Here is a 26,435-nt window from a genome sequence, read left to right as displayed (position 1 = left end):
GTTCAAGAACCACAGCTTTAAGGGTAGCTACTGTAGTGGTAATATGAAAGCCAGCCTCGCTCAGAGTGACTGGTGCTGTAGTCCTTACAGAGCAGAGAGCAAAGAATAAATCTATGTTTCCTTGCAGTGTTTCACTGGACAAGCTACAGTCCCTTCCCCAAGGTATTATGCACAGTTAGCGCATGCTGTTTGTTTGTTTGACTCTAGTACTGGGGGAAGGTGATGGCGTGACAGTCCTGGAGACAAAAGTTCTCAAGCAGCCTAAGACAGGTACAACATGGGCAGTGGCAGGTGTTCTTCATGCACTGCTCCAGTATTGCCACCCCCCAAGCATTCATAATGGGGCCTGACTCATAAGACTGGTTTAAAAAAAGTTGAGGGTTTGTGTGTTGCCTGTGTTTTTGGAGCCTTTAGCGTACGCTCTTGTGATAGTTACGAGTGTCTCTCCACAACAAAAAGCTTACTTCTTCAAAAGGAACGCTAAGGTTCTCATGTTGTCACGTGGCTCCAGAAGCTGGTTCTTTAAGAAAAAAATAGTATCACAAGCCTGACAGTATAATCTCAAAAGCGGGCAACACCTTTAGCACTGTGCCTCTGCCAGGGTGTGGAAGGAGGTGAGAAGAGAATGATCAGTCTGTGTCACTATCAAGAGATGGGTCAGTGCTGGAAGAATTTTTACAATGGGGGTGCTGAAGGCGGAAACCATGTATCTGGGTTGTTATTACTACTTCAAGCCAGGGGGTGCAGCAGCACCGCTAGTTCCAGCACCTATGGATGGGTCAGGACATCCTACCCATTATAGCAGCAGTAGGATAAATAAGAATAGAAAGTATAACAGACACCCTAGATCTTAAAATGCTCGAACAGACACAGCTATTTACATATAGCCAAGTGAGCCATAGGGCTCAGAGACACAGATTCCTAAATATACACACAATAGACTTTTTCCTTCAAATTGCTACCCAGCCACACCCCAGGTTTCCCTCTTCCAGAGGCCTTTTGGCAGCACCTGCTCCTGTTCTTTCAAATACTAGAGAAATGCCTCCATTCCAGAGGCCTTCAGACTCTTCCCCTTCCTTTCCCAGCGTGCTTTATGAGGCAGTGGAAGGGCAGGCCTTCCTTCTCCCACTCTGGGAGAGGACTATATTTGCTGTGTATCGTGTATTGTCTAGCTTCCTGGTGAGCATTATTCTTTTCGGCCTTCATATTTTACCCCCTTTTCTAGTTTTGAGGAAAAAACTCTATCCTAGCCTGGCAATACTGGGTGGGAAAGAGGAGCATTCATTCTTCTCTAAGGGCTCCCCTCCCTAGCAAACAAATAGAGACCAAGCCCTGTTTGTTTAAAAAATATGGCTTCTCTTTCCTAATTCTAGTGACACTCGGTCACACCATGGCAAATGCACCATGACTTCTTGACTGAAATCTAGCAGCTGACGTAGAAGCCAATGGTGGTTTATGTAGTGTAGATAGCTGTCAACTGAGAACTGCTCAAGACTGCCAAACTCATGGCACATAAGTCCCTTAACTACCATCAGATAGCAAAAGTCTTTTCACACAACAATGCTGGGCAGACGTGGACTAGTAACGTAAAGGTACAAGGTTGTCTATCTGGTTGCTTGGTGCTTGAGGTAGGTGCTGTGGCTCACCCCCAAAGTGGCGATGTTTCAGTACTGACTTGATACTCTGTCTCAGTAACCTCTTAGGATCCACCTTCAGGCTGAAAAGTGGTCTCTAAATGTCATAATATAAACTGGCCGAGGAGAAGAGCCACCTCTAGTTATCATCTGAGATTAAGGTGCAATTGAATGATTACACTGGATCTTGTAAGCAAAGACCCTCTCTTCCTCTGCTCCATCAAGCCAACATATCAGGCAGCTGGAAAGGGCTCTTCTCCTGATGGAGTTTAGTTGATTAATTTCCCCCTCTCTCCTTCAAGTCCCTATTCCCCTTGCACTCATATTCACCCCTCTCCTGTGGGCAGGTTTATTTTTAGCTGTGATAAACATTGTGAGGTTTATTTAATTGCAGTTTCATGAGGACAATGTGTTTCTCTTCACTTTGGTCCCTGAGAGAGGCTGGCCTATGGTAGAATAGCTCCGCCTTGCTGTTCCAGCTCGTCACAGGGGAATAGGCGGAGGGTGTGCAGGGGAATTGAGGTTCCTGCCTGTCCAATCCAGGAGGAGCACTCAGGGATCCAGACTCAGAGTTCAGAGGCTTGGGGCTAGGCCAGCCAGGCATGTGGTTCTCAGTGGGCCTGGATTTATAGTGCCATTGCACCCCAGGCCCAGAAACACATGTGAGCAGGAGAATCCAGCACAAAAACTCATTCAAAGGTGTTTCAGCTGCAGTGTCTTTACAGTGACGCTCCAGCTAAAGAAGGAGGGCAGGGACAGAGGGATCGCAGCCTCCTTGCTGGGCCTTAGCTCCAATTTTGTCAGGACTATAGGAATAAAACTAAGGGCAGAACAGAGTCTTCTGCTGCAAAACCCCTCAGTGTAACTCCCCTATGTTTCTGATCTTAATGGAATGGCAACAGGACCCGAGGGAGCCCATTAATCACTAGAAGATAAACAGCAGCAGCAAAGCAGTTACCCAGAGTGCAGATCTATTACAGGACAGGAGGGTGATCTGCCGTCCTCTACGGCCTTGCGGCCGTGTGTAGCGCTAGGCTGCCTGAGCAGTGTGTGCAGGCACACTCAGGATGAAATCACCGTTCATAATAAACCCTTTTTCTTGGTTTGGCTCTTGCCCTCCCAACTACCAGTGAGCTCTAACCCCAAACTCAGGCACACTGGGAGAGGACACGGCTACTGGCCTTGGGACACTTTTCCCCCCTGCCAAAGCCCTCGGGCCCCTGGATGTTTGTTGCCTTAGGTTTGGTTGTTGGGGTTTTTTTAACTTTCTGCTTATATAGTTGGACAAGTGGCTCCCTCGCATGTGCAGATGTTTCTGTAACACTGGTTTGTCACTGAGCGTTGCTGGGAAAGTGCCACGTTAACCCCTGGCAAAGAGAACTCCCAGCCTTCAGGAGACAGAAGGACAAGCTGACTTTCCAGCCACAATGGACTTACAGATGTCGCCCTAGCCTCCAGTAGAAGCTCTCTGATCACTTGGCCTGGGAGCAAGGACCGCTGTCAACACTTCTGGTCCTCCATTTCCTGTCTCCAAAATGATGCTAATAATCCTGACTTACCAGGGCACTGCATTTCTGTGCTTCCAGGTCCTCAGATAAGACGTAGCAGGGAAATGCACATAATTATCAGACATTGCCTAATGCATTGTTGAATAGAGAGTGCCGGTGCTGTAGGCAGTTCAAAGGAAGGGCTATACTTTTACTTCTTGCCCCTAGTAATGGGCATGCCACTGGGGAGGAGGGTGATCATTTAACCCTTGGTCCAGAACAAGAAAGGAATAATAAATCACTGGTGACATGTGGTGGTGGATTGTAATGATTACAGTGGAAATGTCCCAAGGATTGACAGCTTCATGTCAGTGTGTCCAGGGCAAAGCATTAGGATGAAATTAAGTGTCCTCTATGCTTATTTGATGGTCTGTATTGTGTGCCCCATGGGAAGAGCTGTGACTTAGTGTCCCATACATAATAAGCATCCACCCCAAAATGGTGTTTTATATGCTTCCACTGAAACCGTGATGTATCTGGTGTCCCAAGGGACAGTCACAGCTCAGTTGAAGTGAAATTGTATTGGGACAAAAAGAATCTCTTAAATCGAGAGGGCAGAGTAGAATAGAGCTGGAATACAGCATGTTCCTTAGTTGGGATATCCCAAAGCAGTTTGCAAAGTAATTTGATGATAATAGGAATCTTTATGCTCTTTAATTCTGCTGTTAAAAGGAATCAAGAAGCTTGACCAACCGATCAACCAAAGCAGGAAATGTAGGTTTTATTCCTTACACATTGTAAAGTAGTTATGAAGCAGAAACCAGAAACCTGGCCTCCCTGCTTCTTTCCTCAGCTAATGTTGTATTTTGCTTTGGACTTTTAAGAATCCGCAAAGCCCACTATAGATCTTGCTATGCCGGACAACTTTCCTGTGTGGTACATGGATATTTAGGCCAGATCTATACTACAAACTTTTGCCAGCATAGCTTTGTTGCTGGGCTGTAAAGAGGTGTGACCCCAGACCAACAAAGCAGTGGTTGCAAAAACTCTTAGTATGGATGTGTTTATACCAGCAAAATGTGCTGGTTTTATGTCATAAACTTAACTCTGCAGTCCAGCTAGACTTGAAGGTAGGGGAAAGGAAACCCAATAGATTTGCAGCAGTAAGTCAGGAACACAAGGATTACAGGGGGCAAAATCACACCATGATATGTTAGCCCCAGCATCCCATCTTTGACATGGCCAAAGACAACATGTTTCCCGTCCAGCAACAGCGCATTTTCACGGGTATAAACTATGTCCACCCTAAGAGCACTTTGCCAAGATAGTATCCTAATCCTGGTATCACTACACTGACAAAACACTCAGAGCGTAGACATGGCGTAAGGCAATAGGTGCTACTGAAGAGTTTTCAAGAAGAATTAATCACACTCATTTTGGTGGAGGCTGGCGGGAAGCTGATGCACTGAGCAATTCTGTCTGAAGAAATTCTTCAGACTTAAACAAATGACCTGATAAGATGGAAAGAGATTCAGTGTTTCTCTAATCTGTAGATACCTATAATACTGATCTGTATTCACTGATGCCTCATCTGATCCCGCAGCCCTCACTCATAGGCATATTCCTATTGATTTCAAAGATGTTACTCACATGTACAGCCTCGGGACCAGGCCTATATCTACATGGTAGAAACTGCACTGCTGAAGCTAAAAATGTACAATGAACTCTGACACCCTGGTCGAGGGGGAGGCAGCAGTCAGAAATGAAGATTGCGCACAGAACCACGAAGAGAAATGAGCACCAACCACCACCTGTTCAAGCCCTTTCTCTGACAACCTAAGATCAACATCCTTTACTCAACTGAATGAAACACACAAAAACAGTCTCTTCCACTCCTGGAATGAAGATAGGGCCAGTTACTGGCTTTGAAGATTTAGGCCTGGACTAAACAGGTTTGGAGTTTTTTTAGGACTAATACACTATTTTGGTGTGATTTTTTTTATCCTGAAATAATCAGACCAGGCCAGTTCTTACGATGGCTGCAGTTACACTGCCATAAAGGTGCTTAAATCAGTATAGCTTATCCCTGTACACTGAGTTTCTCAACCAACTGATAGCGGAACTAAAACTGTAGCCAAGCCCTTAATATAGAAGTATATTACCCTCCGTCCAGCCATGCAACTTCAGCTGAGGTCACGAAGCTTTGTATGCAGATGGAAGGCAGTATATGACTCAGACATCACTGAAGACATAAAGGGGCCTTACAATTAGTAAACCAGCTTAAGGCAGCCCCTAATCTAGAAATGAGAATGATGCACAGCACTAAAGGTAAGAAACAATGAGCCACGTAATTTGGATGTAATGCACTCTACCTATCTCTAGCTTCGGTGGATTGACAGTCGCAGAGCTGATCTATTTTACAATCTGCCAGCATTGCTGAAATGCATCTTTTTCTTTTGAGAGAAAGAGACCGAGAGTAACTTACATAAACATTTATTTTGTGATGAACATCAACAAAGACCAACACAGCTCAATGGAATTTCGGTTTGGGGCTGAGCTGACTTGTTTTGGTTTTTTTTTCCAAAATCGGTGTGGAGTGGAATGGACAGCAGTGTCTTAAAGTGAGAATATTGAAAATGCCAGTGGAGTTTGATACCCTTACGTGCCCGCCTCCCCAAAGACAGGCTGCATTGGTTATTGCAAGATTGCACAAGAGGGTGGTTTGCTTTGAAGGAGGTATATGGTCTTAAAGTCCAAACCCACAGCACTGGACGGATTTAGTGTCAACTGCGTCTGGCAACAAGACTTCCCGAGGTTTTTTTTTTTTTTCAAGCGATTCATACTTTAAAAAAAAATCTGGCAATAAATCCATTATGCAGCACAGATCGCATGACGACAAAACGAGCCGATGATCTCAGAGCAGAGTGTACAGAAGAAAAGGGGATACAATACACTCCAGCTGACAGTCCCTAGATTGGTATGATTCGGAAGAGTGCATCTCTGTGATCTATGCTAGAACTTGCTTCCCCAACTCCTCAGTCTGACAAAGCTGGTGTTTATGGACCTTGCAACATGCCCTGAAGGCAATCTGTTTACGCAGTCATTGTTTGAGGGGTGCAGTGTGTGTGTGTGCCCGCGGGTTACTGTTTGTAGAGGGGAAGAGCTTCCTTGTTAACTGATCCTGCAATTCCTCCATAAACAGCCCTCCCGCTTGGCAAATCGGTGCACAGGTTTGCAGGATTGGGTCCACGGGCTAGCTGATATCTTGAATTGTAAATGTGCCAAAAGATAGTTGATCCGTGTTTATAAATGGCGGGGAAAAGGGGATAATTAAAATCTACCAATAACTAGTGAGCACCTATCACAACAAAATATATCAATATAGGGCCTAATCCCAGGTTCTGAATGCACTCAACTCCCTGTGCTGCACATCCTCAAATGTCCATGATTACAGTCCCAAAGCTAACTGCATTCCACGCACAAACGCGGTGTCCCTCTTGCTTACTGTTGCAAATTAACACCAGAAATAATCATGGTGAGATTCTAGAATTTCATTACATTACAAAGTGAACTGGGCATGAGTGTAAATATCCTGCATTAATAATTTTTTTGTTCTTCATTTTGGGTCTCTGTCATACATTGCTTCCCACATTTGAGCCTTGGGAGGTGTGGAATTTGAGGTGTGTAAGAAAAACAGGATCAGATCCATAATTAATTTGTCATACAATTATTGTCCCTAGGAAAATCTTTTCAAAATAGTTAAATAACCAAAACTTCCATTTGCCAGTTTATGTCCACATTAGTTCAACAATTCAGTGATTCCTCCTACTTCTGGAATTAAAATGGTTGCACTGAGAAATATCTTGGCCTCATCAAAATCAAAACATGCAATTGCTTACCATCTAGTGTAACATACAACTTAGTGGCACTGAGTACAGATTCCTAAGGATTTGTACCCTGCATTCACTGGTAGGGGTGCATAATCCCCAGTTTGTTCTAGTGTTAACAGACATCTGAGCCAATGCACTGTGCGTCCTGAGTAGGAGGCAGAGGGGTTTTTTTTAATGCCATCATTTAAACCCACCAACAAAAAATTAATCCACAGAACCCTTTTAAACTTGACATGAAAGTGCATATATTATCCTTTATCTTACACCTAAAATTTCCCTTGACCTTAGAGTAGATTCTGTACACAAATCAGTATTATATGACCCTGTGAATCAAACTTAAACTGAAAGTGTTGATTCAAATTTGGTCCAACATTTAGGTTTTGTAAAATGGACATTTTGCTATTAAACTTTAGTTGCACCAGGATCAAAACCAACCTTATACAAAACCTCAGACCCCCACAGAAATGAGCCAGGAATTTATTTTAATAGTGAATTAAACAAATGCAAATGTCCCTGCAGACCAAACGTAGTGGCACCGAAAACCCAAAAACGAAACTAATGGAACAAAGGGGAAATTAATTTCATGTGATTTTCTTTGTCCGAGCTCAGAAACAAACAGAAAAAAATGGCTAAAAATAAATAAAGCTTTTTAAAAGTGTTCTAATCTGTGGTCTTTTTAGTAAAATGGGAAAATAAATGTGTTTAAAATAAGATTTGTAAATTGACAAATTCTTTTAAATTCACAAAACCAGGTGGCTGAATCTCCATTCTCCCCTATGACCATATATTCTATACAAGGATCACTTCTGTCATTTAGCACCATATATTTAAGGATCACTAAAAAAGACTTGTTACAAAATATGTTGTGTCACTCCCTGATGCAGCAGGGATAGATAAAGATGGTATGCAGACATCAGACGTAACTTTAATTAGAAATGTGATTTTAAAAAAATGTAAGTTAAAAGTAATTTCCAGTCCTATGCTGGCTCATTTGATTTAACAATCACACTTTCCTATTTTCAAATTTCAGTCCCCTCTCGCTGTGTGATAGGCTCAACCAGAAAGAGGAAGCAGACTGGCCCCGATCTAGCAAGCAACGCTGGGTGGGCAGATCCCTGCACTCATGGGAAGCCCCATTGACTTGAGTGGCAGCAAATGGATGCAGGGGACTGCCTGTATTGAATAGTTTGGAGGCTCAGGGCCTATGTGGAGAAACGATGAAACAGACCATACAAAGCACTACTGAATGCACAGAACAAACAAACTAAAACAGAGAAGTTTCTCCAATCTTTCAGTTACTGGAATCTTAAGCATCGGAACATTTTATCAGACAAATGGCGTTTTTAAATCGGTGTCCCTTTAATTCGGGATGTCTCAAATAGCTACTGATTTTAGGGGCCGGTCTGATACATTGAGGGCCCAATATTCTTAACTGGCCAGCCCCCACAATTCCAGTCAAGGGGAATGGGAGCTGTGGAGTGCTTGGCATCATGGCAAAATCCAGCTCAAACAATGACATGGGGCACTGGAAATTAACGGCTGCGGATACATCTACACTGCAAAAACAAAAAATGCATCAGTGAGTCTCGGAGCCTGGGTAAAGGGACTTAGGTGTGCAGGGCTTGTGCTACCCGGGTAAAAACAGCAGCGTAGACATTTCCACTAGGGCTGGAGCCCAGGATCTGAGACCCACCCTCATCGCCAAGTGATAGAGCCTGGGCTTGGGCCTGAGTCAATTGACCTGGATTCTGAGATTCACTGCTGCCGGGGAGGGCGGTTTACAGTGTAGATGTACCTTTACTGTCTCTGTCTGCTTCTCCACCTGTAAAATGGGGATAACACCACTTGCTTGCTTCACAGACAGTCTGTGAAATGTAATTGCTTGTGGAGCAGTCAGAGATGGTGGATGATGCACCAGACTGGGTCTCAGGAGACCTGGGTTCTACTTCCAGCTCCACCACTGGCCTGCTGAGTGACCTTGAGCAAGACACCTCACTGCGCTGTGCCTCAGTTTCCCCGTCTGCAGAAGGGGGATAATGATACCCACCTCCCTTGTAAAGTGCTTTGAGAGCTACTGATGAAGTGCTATAAAATACTAGGAAGTGTTATTAAAGGAAAGGCACCTAAGAGCAAATTAAAAGTGTATGGGCCCAATCCTGTTCCCACTGAAACTAGTGGGAAAACTCCCACTGGGTTCATAAGTGCAGGATTGGGCATTTTTGTGCAAATATGCAGGGAAATAAACTGAATGAAAGTCCTGACTGACCCAGTTGTGAGAGAGGGGGGAAGACTTCCCATAATAATTAATATCTCATTTAGCACTTTTCACCAGTGGATTTCAAAGCACTTTACAAAGGTGGTCAGTACCTTTATCCCCATTTTACAAATGGTGATCCCCATACAAGCTTTTTAAATCTAACAGTAACAGGATCATTTCTCAGTAGTTCTCTAATGCTAAAGAACTGATCTATTTCCCTACAGAAAGGCAACGTTTAAATATTTAATTGCTGTACATACTGCAAAATGACAGCTCTATATATGAAAATATAACAGGAATTCTCTGCTCTGGCTAAATCATATTCATCCTCTTGCTGGAGGCTTAGGTCAGACTGAGATGTTGATTTCAGACAACTCCTTTGCCAGAGAAGAGCCATGTTGCCCCATACACACCCCCAGCCTTTCTCTTGGCCCTCAGACTGTTGATCCTTCAGTAACAGACCAGGGGCTCCCTTAAATACATCAAGGAGTCCAGCAGCTAATAACCAGCTTCATTCAATTCCCAGTCACATTATTATCCAATCTGCCAGAGGCATTAATATTCAGAGGTAAAATGGGAGGGAGCGCAAGGGTGCTGGGGAGGGGGAGCATAAATAGGAAGAGGGGAAATCAAAGGGCAGCCTGGTGTCATCAGAATCCTCTTTTCTAGTCTTCTAAAAAATCAACTAATTTCAGCAATGTGTTGACAGGAGAGTCTTTCTGAATAGCCCTGGCATTAACTTTGATTCCAATTTGTAAACATGGAGCATGAGCAGATGAATGGAGTGACAGAATGCTGTACAAAATTTCTGCTCCCGGTCCCCTCTCTGCACCGATTCCAAATACGAGGCTCACTCCTGCCAGGTGCTGCGTGCTCTCAGCTCCCAGTGAGCTTGACAGATGTGTAGGGTGCTCAGTACCTTTTAGAACCAGGCCCCAAATAACTAACCGCATTTATCTTCCTCTTTAAAAAAGGGAGGAAATAATTGAGCCCCTCACCCCCACACAGTTACACTCCAGTTTTTTCTAGGCTACCTTATGTTTCAAGTCGTCTTTTCTCGCATTCACGACCATTTCCCTAGTCCAGGTCTGCAGAACCACCATAATGCCCCATTCCCGAACCAGGGTTCCAGCCCTCATTCACCTAATCTAATAGGCCAGATTCACCTTTTGTGCTCATCTCCTGTCCCAGGTTCATCTCCTGTCCCTGCAAGCCAGTGTTCACATTCCAGGTCACATCCTTTCCATGGGAGTCAGGGCTTAGATCCCATATTCATCTCACCCTCTGGGCCAGATCTCCTATTTCTGGTTCCTCTCTTTTTCTTTTTGGCAGAGTCTCTGTACCCAGGTTCACCCCTCTATCTTAAGTTTTTGGGACGCCGTTCACAGACAGAGGACCATTTCCTCATATTGTTCCTGATTCCATGCAGGGAATATTAACTGATCCAGCTGCAATCCATTCAGAGCTTTTAGACCTATTGATTACCTGCATTATCCTCTAGAGAAAGACTATATATTAAAGGAGCCTTGTAACTATTTCTCTATGAGAAGAAAAGATACTGGCTCTAAAGAGGAATACAACTCAGATATGAGAATTTAAGTGGGCTCTGAATGAAGAATGTGGAGTGTCTGGACTGCAGTTCCTCAAAGGTCTCCTTTGTGAAAGGCAGGGGGAAACGGTTATCTGGCTCAGACCCGCTAAGGTATTTAGGTGCCTAACTCTGCCCTGCTGTGAAGGCACCTAAATACCTTTGAGGGTCTGGGCCCTTCTTTTTTAGGAGGGTTAGGGATGGCTCAGGCAATTGCAAATAGAAATCAGAGCCTTGTCACTTACTCAAAATTTACCCCACGTTCGACATGTCCACAAGCTGTAACTATCTGACAGGGGTTTGGTGGCCTCAGTATGTGGGGCCAGTTCCTAGCGGGCACGTGTCCAACACAACCACATCACCACCAGTTTATACCACTTGTCCCCCTTCTTAGCATATCACAGCAGACAGAGGCCAAGGATTCAGCATGTTATGAAGGCACAACTCCCCTCCACACCATCACTGTGGGTCCTCCTGGTCATAGTGGAGGTTTGGCAGGACAGCGTGTGGATAAGATGTTCTGGTGACTCCCCTCCCGCCAGCTGTACCTGTTCTGTGGATAAATAGGAAAGCAGTACTAGTGGCACCTTAGAGACTAACCAATTTATTTGAGCATAAGCTTTCGTGAGCTATAGCTCACTTCTGAAGTGAGCTGTAGCTCACGAAAGCTTATGCTCAAATAAATTGGTTAGTCTCTAAGGTGCCACAAGTACTCCTTTTCTTTTTGCAAATACAGACTAACATGGCTGCTACTCTGAAACCTGTGGATAAATAGATTTCAGATGGCTAGCCACTCAGCTCAGCACTTTTCCCACACAGGGAGTGCTAAAGAAGCTGCAAGTGAGCATCACTAAGGGCACCTCTAGCACCCTCAGTACCAGCTACCCTCTGCCAAGAGAGGGTCTGGCTTCATCTCAGCAGCTGTCTCCTTTAATCTAGATAAGGGAATTTAATGAAGACACTGAAATCTTGACCTTCTATGAGGGTATATTCTACAGAGGAGTGCACTACATGTTTCAGGCTGGTCCATCCCAAAGGAACCTATGAGCTACTCCCTCCAAGAGATTAACAACAAAACTATCCATTCCTCCCCATACATGGTGGGGTTTGGTCTTTGCTAAACATAAGCTGCACTGCTTTAGCGATGCCAGTTTAAGCTAAATTGATAGAAGGCCTGCAAGCGGGTTTAAGGCTACCGCCTTTTGGGGGGAGGTGCCAGTGTGACTCTGTGTATCTAAACCCATTTAGTTTGATTGTGCAACTTGGGTGCGGACAAGGCCTTTGGCAGATGGAGAACTAGGGTTTGTCTGCTCAAGTGGCCCCTGCTAAACTCAAATCCTTGAGCTTCAACTGCATAAGCCTCATGTAATGTAACCTCTCTAGCTCTCCTTCAGCTAGATGTCTGGTCTGATATTTAGCTGTGCACAGAGGTATACTAACCAGAGTAGTGATCTTGAAAGAGTTTTGAGGTTATCCCTATGCACACAAACCAATTACACCACCTGGGGGTTAGCTCTGGGCTTGCCCAAGAAAATCAAAAGCTGCCTTTGACAATAACAAAGAGATGGCTAGAAAGCAGCGGAATTTTCGCGGTAACACTGTTGAAAATTTGAGGAAGGTCCCCAAACCGTAACCCCAAACCGGTGCAAGCAACCCCCCAGCGGCCTGACCTATCCTGGGGCCCGAGTCTCAAGAGAGGTGCAGACAGACAGCTCCGCTGGCTAGGGGTCTGCAGGAACCAGCCCTAGGCAATAAAGCAAAGGCTGGTGGGACTGGGGCAGAACCTCAGTGCAGCTGTACATGCAGGCGGAGTAAATTTCACTCCGTATTGGGCTTGTATTACTTGCTCCCCGCCAGCCGGATCGGGCCCATCCCGGGTATTTCTGCTTCTCTTCTCCGGCTCCCCTTGGCCCAGGGTTTCACGCTGCTTCCAGCGACCGGCCCCGCTGACTTCCACCGCGACGGAAGGGCGAATCCAGGCCGGGGTCGCTGCCCCCAGCACGCTGCCCCGGGGCGCGCTCTTCCCGGCGGGGAGAAGCTGGGTGCAGGAGAGACCCCGAGCCAGAGGTTGGCCCTGGCTTGGCAGTCCAGAGCGGGCGGGTCCCTTCCCAGCCGGGAGGGCTCGGGGTTAAGTGGCTGCTTATAAAGGGGGAGTTTACCGTGGGGCCGGCCCTGTTCCTCCGGCCAGGGCCCTGGCAGAGGCTGCGCGCAGCACTGGGCAGCTCTCCTGCACGCGGCCCCGCCCGGGGAAAGAGCCCCGCGGCCGGAGGACAGGCTCCCGGCTGCAGCCAGGGTCCGGCCAACCCTCCCCGCTGTCCCTGCGGGGCTCGCCCTGTCTCGGGACTGCCTCAGGCGGGGCCTGGCACGGCACTTTCCCTGCGGCTGGCGCCCCGGGCTCCGCATCCTGCAGAGCCCCGGGGGCCCGGCCGCTCCACCTCAATCGGGAGCCCCCCCTCTGCCTGCGCGGGGCTGGGCGCCGAACCCACCGGCCAGCGGGCTCTTGGGTGCATCAAGCCGCCGAGCAACGGCTGGAGCCGGGTGGCCAGGGGCCAGGCCGGGCCGCAGCCCCGCTGCCACCAGCGCCTCGGCTACTTTCCAGGGGAGGCTTGAACGAAGGAGCCGCGGCGCCCTCCCCCAGTTGGGGCTGCTAGGAGGGGGCCTCCAGCCCCGGGCTCGGCGCCCGCACTGGGCTGCGTGCAGGGGGGCAGGCTGCATTCTCTGTAGGGCCGGATCAGGGCCCCACTCGTCTGCTCCCTTCTCCCCCTGAACCCCTTCCCCTCAAACAGCTCCGTACCCCCAACCAGAGGCAGGGCCTGGCCCGGGAAAGAACCGCTGCTCTTCCCAGGCTCCTCCTGGCTTGTGGGGGCAGGTGGGGAGGCGCTGGTACCTCCAGGGCCCTGAGGACAAGCTAGGTGCCCGAGACCGGGGGACCCACAGTCAGGGAGGGCCCGGCCCTGGCGGAGATCCGTGCTCCCTAGGGGTACATGGGCTCTTTTATTCTTGCCGGCTGCTCGACTCGGAGAGACACTGGTTTCTGGGACCCCCGCGGTGTTGGAGAGCAGGTCTGGGGGGGCGGGTTCCCCTGCTGCTCCGCTCGCCTGTTCTGCAGAGAAACCGCACGGGGCTGGCAGGTGTGACACTGGGGAAGGCATCTGCAGCCCCTAACTCCCATGAGCAAAGCAGCGAAACAGGACAGCCCTTCTCGCAGCCAGCCCCCAGCAGAGTCCCCCTCCCCAGCGATGGGGCGGGGGGGGCCCGACACTCTCTTAGAGGGTCCCCCTAAAGGAACTATACTATACAAGTCTAGAAGGCCACCCATTAGAGTTACTCCGTACAATCGGATGCAAATATAGTATCTGCTTGTGATTTGGCCTGGTATAATCCGGCCTGGTGCAAATGCTTTTCTCCGCCGTGAAAGTGCTGGGCGAGCTCTGGGCATACGCCTGCCCTGTTTGTGGGCATGAATCTAGAGAGAGAATTGCGAGGAACGGACAGGCTCGCGTGGGCGCGCTCCGAACTGGATAATAAACATTTAAAGCAGAGGCCACGCTGCAGGATTCTACCAAATATTCGTTGAATGAAAATTAACTTGGGTCTGGAAAAATGTCTATCGCTTTCGATTATTGCAGGTAGTCAATAGTGTACAGAGAAACACGCTATTTATTGCTATATTTCTACACACTATTTCCCTGTTGTTAGTAGACTAATATACACACAATTATTTTCTGATTGTATACTATAATTCATACTATATTATATACTGTTTTATTGTGATTAGTAGAATACAAACAACTAATACACAGGATTTAATTATTTTATACTAGAATTGATACTATATTATATACACACGATTTCTTGTTCGTAGAATATAGACAACTAATATACACACAATATTATTATTTTATACTAGAATTGATATGATTTATTTTGTATACACGCTATTTACTCATCTGTATTGTACAAAGTAAATCTAAACACTTTACTAAAATTAAATGATTGACTATATATAGTGCGTATATCTACACGTAATTTAGCACTAGTAAATCGTGCATATTTAGCGTAAAATTTTATACGATGTAAAATTTGATATTACGTAGCTATTTTTACTACTGTCTATTAAAAATACTCCTCGTTGCTAATGCACACATTATGATATGGGTTTTTTTAAACTGTAGGTCTCTTTAAAAGGTCTTTGGTGGCGATTTCAGTTCATGCTAAATCTGGATGTTTAAATGTGAGGCGAATGAAAACGTGGCGTGGGGAAATGTGTCATAATTGGATGTGGAGACGGTGTAAGCGCCGGGCGAGGAGTTTGTGGTTGCCGCTGCTTGTCGGTAACGAAATGCGCAGTGAAATAGGATTGAAATCCGGTTTCATTGACCGCATTTCGACTGGGGAACGCAGGCCTAGAACTCGCTCTTTACTTGGGACATTTAATGTTAAAGGAAACCCGGCCGACTGTTGCTCGGGGCTGGATTCGTTCCCGGCTCTCTGGATTTTATTTCAAGCAAGGGAGCAGTGGTAACTTCAGCTCAGTAGCTGGATTCCGCAGAAATAATGGGCGGGGGGGGGATAATGGAGGGTGGGGTGACTCTGTGACTAGGTGTGCAAGGGTGCAGCACCCATGCGAGAGGGTGCAGGAGAACTGCCCAGCCCTCCCGCCCCTCCGAGCTGGGAACTGCAGGGAGGTCGCTTTGCTGTAAACAGGAGCTAGTTCGTTACATAAATATCATTTATCCAGCTGTCCAAAAGCCGTCGGGCTGCTTTCCTCTTCCCAGGCGGTGGCTCCCAACCTCTGCTCCCCCAAACCCTCTCCCCTGGACTCTGCCACCAGCTGAGTTAGCAGCCCGGAATGGCATTATTTACAGCGAAACCCCAGCTAAGTTAAACAGCTCTGCCCCTCTCTCTCGGCTAAGTGGAAAATGACTAAGTTTAGAAACGGCGGCCGGGTGTCCCGAGCTAGTGCCCTAGGAAGTAAAGCCTGGCTGGACTGGAGGCGATCTCGGCTGTAGAAACGGAGCAACATAAACAGACCAAAATAGTCTAGCGCTTCGGAGAAGGGTCGCTTGGCTTAGCCCAACTCCCCACAGGCCTCCATGCTGAAGGCGCTGCGCCCTGCTACCAGCCCGCTAAGAAAGCCCGGTGAATAGCATGCCCGTCTGTTTTCCAAAACCGGGTTTTCAGGGCCCGATCCTGCCTTTTCCTGCCTACCCACTTAAGTGTCCCCACCACAGGCGGGAACCCGCGGGGGAGTTAGGGGTGCAGAAGGACTGCAGGACTGGGCCCGTGGCAGAGCTGGCTACCTGGCAGTGCCATGGGACGCGAAGGACGGATAGACACCTCTCCATTAATCCGTTCCCGCGGGTGCTCTTTCTGCGGGGTGCGAGGGCAGCTATGCAGAAGTTGCAGGGAGCTGACGCCTGAGTTATAACGGGGAAAACGGGCCCTGAGAGCGGCATGCCGCAGCAGGGCGTCGCGCAATAAGTGGCGGGGGAGCACTTACAGCGGTTCCAGATGCTGGTGCTGCCGGCTGGCCTTAATCCTGAGCAAAGGAGGGAAGTTTGCCCCAGCCCCAGCGCCCGGGCTCCTCCGCGCCTGTCAGACGGTAAGTCCCCCTGGCTTGCTGTTGGGCACTCTGCGCTCTGTTAGCGTGTGACTCATGGAGAGAGACGAGGAGGAGGCGGATTCCTGTCGACTGACTCCCATTCACTGTGGCCATTCACTTTATGGAAGGCAGCAGGCGCCCCCAGGCAGCTGCTCCCCAGCTCTGCGCGCTCAGCCCGCCCTATTTCCAGCTGCGCGCTCCAGCCCAGACACCGGCCCTGTCCAGCTGTGAATCCTCAGACACCGCCCCCAGCAGCAGGGGCCCAATCACAGGTCGCTGATTTGCATCCCGAGGTCTGCCCATCTAATTCCCCGCTGGGGTGGTTAGGCTCCGCCCCGTCTCCCTCTGTCCCCGCCCACTAGAGCTGCGCGAAGTGAGTGGTCGGGGGGTTGCTGCTCAGGCTTCAGGATGCAGAGCTCGGGAGCGTTTCGGGGGAGACGGGGGATTGCCCAGGCCTCAGCGGGCTGGTCCCCGCTTCTTAGCCCCCCATTGAAGGGCTGTCCCTTCCTCTCGCTCCCAAACCTTCAGCTGCTCCCGCAGTGGGCACAGGGCTTCCACCACGTGCCCGAATGCAAAGGCTTCCCTCCAGTTGCACTGTCCCTGGGAAGGCGAGGCTGTTCAACCAGCTGATTTTGCAGAGATGCCGGCATCTTTATCCTCTTGGAGACCTGCATGGGGACAGGGGCTTTGGAGATATTAGGTACCATAGCAATGGTGCTTTTTATAAACACCTTTGAAAGACAGGAAGGATTGTATCCCTTGGGTTCAAATGTAAATCTCAGTTTACTTTCTAAGAAATAAGTCTCCTTCTCAGCCATAGTTGGATCCTGTTAACTGTTCTGTAGCACCATCCAATTTATAATGATTTCTTTCCATAGTTTAGCATTTAAAGTTTGTTTTCTCTAGAATCCTTCTTTGATGCTTGCTCACTTCAATAAGATTTTGCAAAGTATTTTGAGATCTAGGGAGGGAAAGCTCATCTACTTTTGCAGCTGTAGTGTGCATCTTCTCCGCTTCACAGATGGAGCTACCACACCAAGGTTGTTTAGGGAAAACATGTAACATATCAAACAAGTGGTTGATCACGCTGGTGGAATGCTTGTAATGAAGGGCCAAAGTGGAAGTCAGTAACATAGTAATAACTTGCACTGTCAATACATGGCATTTTCTCCAAAGCTAGGGCCACTAACCCTAGAGTATATGTGATATTTTCTAATTAAGTTACATTCTGCCAGCCTAAATATCCCCCTCAGTTTTACAGTCCAGTTCTTCTCCTATTGAAGTAAACTGCAAAACTTCCATTCACTGCATGGTGGTGCAGGACCCTGGCCTTTAGCTGAATGCCATATTATCTTCATGTCCTGTCCTGACGTGTTTGTAGTGTTAAGCCCCAATTCTGCAAATACTTGCACACATCGGGTGCTTAATTTTAGGCATGTGAAATAGTGCCATAGACTTCATTGGGACTTGCAAATGCACAGAATAAGCATGTGTGCAAGTGCGTGCAGGACTGGCATTTTAGCTGGTATGTTCCAACTTAGGGGGTCTCCCCTTTCCTGGACACTACTGTATGGAAGGGATTTGCCAGTGGAAGGTGTTTCTGGACTGGATGGGGGAATACCTATTTCTGTATTCAGCTTTTCTTGAGGTCGCTTCCATGTCAGCCTTTCCTGAGATTTATGATGCCAAAGGTCACCCTCTAGCTCTCACCCTGATATGTTTTAGAGATTAGGAAGTAATGTTGTGGGGAGTGAATTTAACTCTCGGTGATTTACGAGCTGTATTTAGAGAGCCTGTTAAATGCATAACATGACATATGGATATGTATGGAAAGATGAGTGTGCCAAAAGCAGGCATATTACAACAATAAGGTTGTAAGGATTTAGGCTTTGTGGATTAAGTTCAGTAATATGAATACACGTTTATCCAACACACAGTGCTTGATAGTAAAAAATTAATTTCTTATCACAATATTAATTGTCACTGGAAGCTGCTGAGTGTTTTGTTTTGTTTTTCTTAAAATGCAATAATCTGAAGGTCTTTGGCATGTTATTACCACTATGTGACCAGATTTGGGGCCACATTCATTCTGAAGTCAGTAGTCATAACAGAGATGAATTTGGTTTAGCTCTAGATTTTATAAAACCTGAGCCATGGGGAAAATCCTGCACTGACAGAGGGACTGACTAGATTTAGCAGATCTCTTCTACCTAACATCTGATTGCATATAATTCAGTGAAGACATATTTGCTCTTTGGACAGCGGTTGTTTTGTGACTCAACCTTCTTCTGGATTCTGAAGATGCCAGCTGGCTGGTGTACAAACTATATGATGCTCAGGTACTGTTGTGCTGAACATGGTATAAATATGCAGACATAAATGCTCCTTTGGAGACATGTTTTGGATTATCTGATTTAGGAAAGGATTTTTCTGTCATGCTATTCAGCTAGAAGAGATTGGATCTCATCTTTCTCTTTTAGTTCTTGATGGGTCAAATCTTGAAGTCCTTCCTTACTTGGGCAAAATGCCTATAGCTCTCCATGGGACCTTTGCCTGTGCAAAGACTACAGGATTTGATTCAACATTTTTGCCCTATGCAGAAATCCAAACGAGAACTTTGAGGGACAGGATAGGAAACTGAACTTAGTCTTTCCCCTCACAAAGAGCAATCCCTTTTTATATAGACTTGTCTCAGTCATGGGATGGACAAGCATAGTTCCATTATCACTGTATAGGAGACAGTGTAGCATCAGTTATACAAATGTTCTGGGGCAACTGAAGTTTGAACATAAGGGTTTGAGTTGGAGGGAACACCCTGGAAATGACCATGGTTTGGATAATTGATGCATTGCACATCCTTTCCTCTTGGGGATCTGTGTTCTGTATTGGTGCAAGGAGATGGGCTAGATCAGGGGCTCATGTGGACCACATTCTTAGTGGAGACTGTCTTGTGGGTGCCTCTTCACGATCATAGTCACTATTTATAACTGTGTAACATCTCTGCAGCAGCTACAGTAACTGCTTATGTTGAAAAGTAATAAGGAAACAAAAGTATTTTTCATCTGTTTAATTTTAGCTACTGGAAACAAGAACCAGCAACATGTCAACAGCTAGTTCCTCATGGACCACTAACAGGTGTCTCGTGGACCATAATTTTGGAACTGCTGGACTAGATGATCCTGACCTGAGTTAGGAAATCTTTAACTGGGCCAAATTCCCAGTAACTGCAGGGCTCATCCTCTAATAGTCTCTCTGGGATTTATCATGGTCTGTCTTTAGCCATTGATTTGAAAATACACTGTAGTAGCAGCTGTTGCTGCTTTGTGCCAAGACGTCTTAGCTATCATCTTGTCTTCCTACAGTTCACTGCCAGAGAGGAAGACCAGGGATTCACCTGAGATCAGGAGACAGATACTATTACTTTACACAAACACAGTAAAAACAAAAGCAAACTAAAACCACAGTGAAAGTAGCTCCCTTCTCAGCAGAGAGATGAAATGCACAGAGAAAAATAGGAAGCGAGTGATTCTGGACCTAAACAAAACTCATTTTCCCCCCAGTGTGATCACTTTTTTATTGAATGGGAACTGCCCCTGAAAAGGTGAATGCATCATTCTCACTACAGCATCCTTCTGACTGTGACCAAACAAGACTCTGGGACAGTGGAAAGGCCTGGAAAGAAGCCCTTGAGGCTCAACAGACAGGCTGCCATCATATTCAATAATTGAACATTCACATATTTCAGAAATAGGCTTCAAATGTTGCTTGCTCTCCTCCTTAGAATAAGATTGTGTGGATTCAGTTTGTTTCTAGATGCTACAGGGGTTGGTGCTGTATGAGTACCTTGGATAGAAGTTTTTTCTTGCTGCCTTCTCGCTAGCTACCTCTTGACACCTTAGGAAAGTGTGCGACTATCCCTTGGGGATATCTTAACAATTTTCCAGGGAAGGTTACGGGTTCAAGATCTCCCAGACTGTACCATGTCATAGTGTTTCTGTGGCATGTATCCATGAGCCCAATACTTCACTTTTTTCAGGAGACTGCACCTTTCATTCATTCTGTGTAGCTAGTGTTTATTGAGGAATGACTTTTCTGGGCGCAGTGTTGCCAGTGATAGCCGCACAATGAAGTTGCTGCTCATATCACTTCCTTATTGCATGTAGCATATTGCATCAAGGACAGCTAGCTTCCTTGTAGCTTGAGACCATATGCACACTTCTCACGGCCTGAACATGTTGTACGGTGTCCACTGGTGCCCTGAGCTAAGACATTGTCTGGTGTTAGTCCTCCTTTGGACAGAAAAGGAGTGATTCCTCCTTGGTGTCAATTCAGATCAGAACTGCTAAAAAGTGAATCCTAACTAGGTGACTATACATATAGAGTATACTATAGTCTATAGTCTGTACTATAAACTATTCAAACCCTCCATCTGGTTAGTCATCATGGTCCTCTCCACTGCCCTGCTGACAAAGATCTGTGCATAGCTCATCCTGAATGGCAAAATAAAGTGGCAGCTCTAAATAGTGCCTTGTTGAGTCATGTCTTGACCATGTGTAAGTGTCTATCAACAGGGCTGGCTCATCCATACAAGCAGTATAGCAGCCAACTGAGGCAGCAGAATATTCAGTAACTCTTTGTATGGCTGACTGTGGGCTGGCAGGGGTGGACGTTACCCTTGGCAAACAAGCAAATGGAACTTGCAAAGCTGGTCCTGTCCGTCAATGCAGGCTGCAATAACAGAGATGGCTGGCTGCAGATTTTGGGTCTAGTAAACATTGCTGACAAAGTCTTGGAGGCTTATATTGATTTGGAGCAGGGTGAAGTAAGCAAGAGAGCAGAGTGGGGAGGCGGGCAAACTTGGTCCAGATGAGGGCAACTATGGCAGCTGGCAGTCATCTAACAGTAGAGATATGCCCTATGGAGACAGCCTGGAATTCTCCAGCTTGATCAAAGCAGAGGCCTGACAGTTTGGAGCATGCAGTGTCCAGAGACTGCACCTCCATACTGAAGAGCAGCAACAGTGGGCTGCATTGTAGAATCACACGGCCTACCTTTCCTGAACTTCTTCATGGAGTCAGTGTGATGGATCAGCAGCTCAGATGTCTAAGGTGAGATCAAGTCCTGGGGCAATGACTGAATTCATTAGGTTGCTGGACAAGATCTAGGCTTGCTATATATATTCAGTGAGGTTGCTGTCCCTGGGGCTGACTTTCCATACGCTTCTTGTTGATTTAAGGAGAACATAACAGCACAGAAATTAATCAGAGGCAGCATCATTATTCTGGGAGTAGAACCCAGATGTGGTAATAGGAGCCAGAGGCAATCACACATATTCTAATCCTCTTTGCCTTGATTTAATAACACTGCTTTATAAGAACCAAGTGTAATACCTTTAAAATTCAGGTTCAAGGGACACCCTTAAAACAATGGGCCTGTCCATGGCTGTGTGTTGTTCTTGCATCCACAAACTCTTTGGTCTGATGGAGCAGTGCCGCCTGCATGCTCACAAGTTTGAGTAGAGTGAATACAGTGTCATGTCAGTGTTCCTTAGTCCAGGCAGGGCAGTACCATATTATCACTGTGTTCACTTGGTCGTGGTAGGGTGGTGCTGATCTGTTCTGAAGAACTTGTCTGTCCTGATGCCGTGCTACCGTATCAATATGATGTCAGATCAGGAGAGTGCAATGCAACGCTCTTCAGTGTGGGTAATGCAGTGCTGTATTGTGTGTGAACTTTCTTTTAGCCAGACAGTTGTGGTGCCGTATCATATTAATGTTTTTGTCTCCCGACAGTGCAATGCTGGATTGCAAGAAGAAATGCAAAGCATGTTGCAATGTTCGCTCTTTATCAACACATTGAGATGCATTTGGGTGCATGTGGAAGGTTCCTGGCTGGCTCAGTTTCAGGTTCCATGACAAGCTTCTATAAATAACAGCTTTGCACTTTACAGGACAGAGTGTCATATGCACCTGAACTCTGCTCCTTCCATCTCCAGGAGTGAGGGGATAGCAGGGATTTCCAGGCCCTACCCCATGATCCTGGAGACTGGTTGGAAACTTCTAGCCAGACTGCAGACTCAAGTTCAGCATGCTCCAGCCACACCCCTACCATGCCCCCATCACTGACATTGGCTAGCACCAGGAATGGGTGGCACAAAACTGGCCAAGCTGGCTGTGTCAGCTGTGAATTCACATATGGCTGGGGGAAATCCACAGCTACCTCACTGATACATCTTTCTGTCCCCGTTGTGCTGCTGGAGCAGTGCCAAAGGGAAGGAGCCAAGGGCCAGCATTTGACCCTCTGTCTTGAGAACTCTACTCATTACCTAACCTTTGCAACCCCTTTGCAGTAGGTCAGTATTCTAATGCCTGTTTTACAATGAAGAAACTGAGGCACAGAGAAGTTATGTGACTTGCCTAAGGCCATAGAAAGAATTGGTTTCAGTGTTAGGAGTCCCTGGTCTATGCTCAGGTCACTAGAAAATACTGCTTCTTATTCCACCCTTCTTGGTTGGAACACTGACGTTCTTGCTGGTGGCAATTACCACTGATGGCCTAAAACTTGTAGCTCTGCAAGTTTCTAAATATTCTCATCGCCGTCCATGCTGTGCGGTGTATAGAAGGCAAGAATGGGGAGGCCAAAATTGAACTACTCACAAAACAACCAATGTCCACTTTAGGAAGCCCTCCAAACTCACACAAGCCAGCAGACTGCCTAGTGCTCTTATTGTTCTAAAAGGCAGACAGGCTTCATGCCTTTTCCTTAAGCATAAAGTCAGGGGTGGAGCCACTTAACTCAGCCCATAAGACCCTTACCTCAGAATCTTGAGTCAGAGCAACCAAATTTAGAGGCAGAAAACAAAAGTCTCTAGGGCATAGGTCAGACTAGCAACCTGTAACAACCAGAATAATTTCTAGTCCCCACCCTGCTGAGTTTCCATTTCCTGTTTCTATAGACCCTGCCACAGCATGGGGCAGGTCTCCATGATAGCTGCCAGAACGTTTTGGCCGTAAGCGCTGGACTGTCCCTTAAATGGGTGGTATACCCCTGGAAAGTCAGGTTCCCTGGTCAGGGGTGCCAGAACTGGAGTGTTCTTAAAAGCAGGGTAATTGTGTCCTAAGTACATTTTCAATAGATCTTAAGTTCTCCCTGCAGACTCAAGATTCTCAGGCAGGCAAATCTCAGGAGGTTTTATGAAGGTTGATGCATTTGGGCTTAGAAGAAAATGATGACCCAGTCCCCTGCATGCCCCTGCTGGTTAAGTCATCAAAGGGCATTGCAGTCAGCCTTGGTGGAGGTCACTCCCTGGAGAGAAGAAACGTTTTGCTTTGGTCACCTAATAGGGAGAAGTTGTAGCCACCTTTGGATCAGGCCCCAGCTAACTAGGGAAGGCCTATGCTTCAGAGTCTTCTCCAAAAACTTTGTTTCTTCATCAAAAATATGGCTAGGCGGGTAGAGTTGTGATTACTGCTTCTGACTGGCTAAATGTTGCACATCCTGTCGCTCCCCCACCAGCCTGCTTGTTAGTCTGATCCACCTGTAGTCTTGGCTTAAACTGTAAGATCTCTGGAACAGGGCATAACGCCTAGCAAAACAGAGCCCCAATCTGTCTGGCCCGTAGCCACCACTGCAATATTGCAAATGCTTCATAATCCCCTCTCCCCCAAAGTTGAATTATATGAAAAATAGTGATTATAAAGCAGCATGTGTGAATGTCAAATTACTGTCAGTGATACACTGTGCATTCAAAAGCATTTTTATTGCAGTAGTTCTTAGAAGCCCTAGTCCTGGACCAGGCATCGATTATACTAGACACTGTACACACAGAATAAAGACTACCTGTGCCCAAAGGGTATACAATCTAAGTACATTGTTAAATTCAGCGTGGCCCTTTGCTCCCAGGCAGGCTGGGAGGAGTGTGCTGCAGAGGTAGCCCACAGCTCCTCTGGCCAACTCAGGAACTGCACCAACAGTTCTGGAGGCAGGAGTCCTTGAGAGGGTAGATGCAATGTGGTGGAAGTGAAGCTGGCTTGGAGAATGGGAGAGTTATGTATATTTGTTATAGATATCATATTCCCCTCAGGTTATCTCTTTGATATTAACCTGCCTGACTGCTGGGAGTTAGATCAATAGAAATTGTTAAAGGACTCAAGCAGGAAGTTACTGTATGATTAAAGGGGGGGAAAACAGGCCTTATAGTGACAGACTCAAGGAGTTCCATCTGTTTAACTCAAAGAGAAGGGTGAAAGGTGACTTGGTTACAGTCTATAAGTACATACGCAGGGAACAAAAAAATGATAATGGGCTCTTCAATTTAGCATACAAAGATATAACAAAATCCAATGGCTAGAAGATGAAGCTAGACAAATTCACACTAGAAATAAGGCATACATTTTTACCAGTGAGGATAATTAACCATTGGAACAATATACCAAGGGTTGTGGTGGCAATACAATCACTGACAATTTTTAATCAAGATTGAGTGTTTTTCTAAAAGATCTGTTCTAGGAATTATTGTGGGGCAGTTCTCTGGCCTGTGTTATGCAAGAGGTCAGATTAGATGACCACAGCGGTCCCTTCTAGCCTTAGAATGTATGAACCTATGAAAGGTAAAACAATGACATAGATAAGAGTCCTGGAGGAAACAATAGAAATGGTGTTTATTGGGGAAAACCCCCTATCTACCCCCAGCCAGGCTACAATGGATTACACTTCCCAAGGCTAAAGGCTGAGATTAAAGGGGCTTCTAAACCTCAAAGACCCTAGAAAAGGGAGGGGAGTTGGGGGGGAGGGGCTAAGAGAAGCACCCAGAATGTCAGTGAAAAGCTGACAGGCTGGCAAACACACAGAGCTAGAAACTGCAGCAAGGGCAATTGCTCCCTGCCAGAGATGGAGTTTGCTGGGCTGAGGGGAACTTACAAAGATGTACATAATATGCAGGGAGGTTGGCCTTTTGTTATTTTTACATTTTGCTCTTTGTACATTTGAAGAATGAATGAATAATGCGTTGATTTGAAGATGCTGTTTCTGTGTCACTGCAAACTTATGTTGTCACAGGCTCCCAAAGAGAACCTTAGAGTTGCCAAAAGCGCACTGGGCCAGTGTAGCTAACATGGTTTGGAACCAGGGGGCCTGCAGCTCAGAGAGCCAGTCTGAATGACTGGACCACGTGGTTGCACCCAGATTGAGGTGCAGGAAGGCAAGCAGGCTTTGAACCTAGGGTCTGCACTTGAGAGGGGCTACAACTCTGCCTAAGGCATAATTTACCCTGCATCTTTGACAGCCAGATGTTATGGAGAGGTGCTGTTGGGTCCTGCCCCACCTCTCCAGGCAGGCTACTAGTCCTAAACTGGGTTTTTAAATACTTCTCCATCCTGCCTCCCATTGGCAGGGGAAGCAAAACTACTGCCTCCTTATCACTGCAGCAAGCAGCAGACTCTGCTCTGTCTCTGCCCCTTCACTGTAGAAAAGTTTGGGGGAGAGAGGAGGCACCAAGAAACAACCATATTTCCTTGGTCAAGGATAGGGTTGTTGGAAGCAGGAATGGGGACTGGAAAGAGTCAGAATGTCAGGACCGTGGGGATGAAGAGCTGGGGGATCTTAAAGATTGTGGGGTTCCTGAGAGGCTGAAGAGCTATGGGGTGCTCTTTGGGGGGGGTGGGCAGAAGGGCAGAGGAGAGACTTTAAAAGGAAATAGAAAAGGAGTACTTGTGGCACCTTAGAGACTAACCAGTTTATTTGAGCATGAGCTTTCGTGAGCTACAGCTCACTTGATCGGATGCAAAGCTCATGCTCAAATAAATTGGTTAGTCTCTAAGGTGCCACAAGTACTCCTTTTCTTTTTGCGAATACAGACTAACACGGCTGTTACTCTAAAAGGAAATAGAATCTTAATTAGCTAGGGGTCTGACAACAAAGGACCTTGGAGGCCTGAAGCCAGCATTGCTGTCTCCAGATGACTCAGAACAAAGGGT

General features: G+C 46.7%; 1 protein-coding gene across 1 annotated transcript in view; it reads right to left on the bottom strand.

Moving 5' to 3' along the window:
• Positions 1-16,475, bottom strand: part of PITX3 (paired like homeodomain 3) — a 39,643-nt gene extending 23,168 nt beyond the window's left edge. Inside the window, exon 1 of the mRNA XM_074959892.1 lies at positions 16,360-16,475. The gene's annotated coding sequence lies outside the window, so the exon portion shown is untranslated. The remainder of the gene's footprint in view (positions 1-16,359) is intronic.
• Positions 16,476-26,435: the final 9,960 nt, after the last annotated feature.

Source organism: Natator depressus, chromosome 7 (assembly GCF_965152275.1).
Source record: "Natator depressus isolate rNatDep1 chromosome 7, rNatDep2.hap1, whole genome shotgun sequence".
Classification (NCBI taxonomy): domain Eukaryota; kingdom Metazoa; phylum Chordata; order Testudines; family Cheloniidae; genus Natator; species Natator depressus.
This window is presented reverse-complemented; position numbering and strand designations above follow the sequence as displayed.